Source organism: Eutrema salsugineum, unplaced genomic scaffold (assembly GCF_000478725.1).
Source record: "Eutrema salsugineum unplaced genomic scaffold, Eutsalg1_0 scaffold_12, whole genome shotgun sequence".
NCBI lineage: Eukaryota > Viridiplantae > Streptophyta > Magnoliopsida > Brassicales > Brassicaceae > Eutrema > Eutrema salsugineum.
In genome coordinates, this window is record NW_006256895.1 from 7994142 (window position 1) to 7994816 (window position 675).

The 675-nt window shown below is 41.9% G+C and overlaps 1 non-coding gene across 1 annotated transcript; it reads left to right on the forward strand.

Moving 5' to 3' along the window:
- The first annotated feature begins 352 nt into the window (after positions 1 to 352).
- On the forward strand, positions 353 to 459 carry LOC112089388. Its single transcript, XR_002901026.1, has one exon. It is a non-coding gene; the product is annotated as a small nucleolar RNA R71 (small nucleolar RNA).
- The last annotated feature ends 216 nt before the right edge of the window (positions 460 to 675 follow it).

The window sequence follows — 675 nt, forward strand, 5'->3', positions numbered from 1 at the left end:
AGTTTTACCTCACCCTCCCATGTCTTCCCCTTGAAATTTCCCCCCAACCACATGATTCACATCTCTAACCAAGTTGACTGACTTATGAGAAGCTAGGAGAAGTTTATCTAGCTTCTCATTGAGAGACCAGATGTCTTTCCTTGTCCTTTCCTCTTCGGCACACACAGCACCTCTTGAATTCCTGTCAAAGTCTGATCCATAAAGCTCATCACTCTGAGCTACATTCTCCACAAGGGTCATGGCATCGTTGACTTCCTTGGTCATGAAATTACCATTTGAAGCAGTGTCCAAGAAGAGTCTGACCTTTGGTAAAGCACCTCTGTAGAAGGTACTTAACAGCTGAGAATCTGAGAATCCATGGTGAGGGCATTGCATGGTATACCCTCTAAATCTTTCCCAAGCCTCACAAAAGGATTCATGGTTCTTCTGAATGAAACTTGAGATTTAATTTCTTAACCTTGCAGTTCTTGATGAAGAGAAGAACTTGGTTAGAAATGCTCTTTTGCATTGCTCCCATGTTGTGACTGATCCTTGAGATAGAGACTTTTCCCATTGATGAGCTTTGTCTCCTAGAGAAAAAGGAAATAGCCTCAACTTGAAACTGTCCTCACTCACTCCAGTCATCTTAGTTAGATCACAAACTCTGTCAAAGTTTTCAATGTGATCTAATGGGTC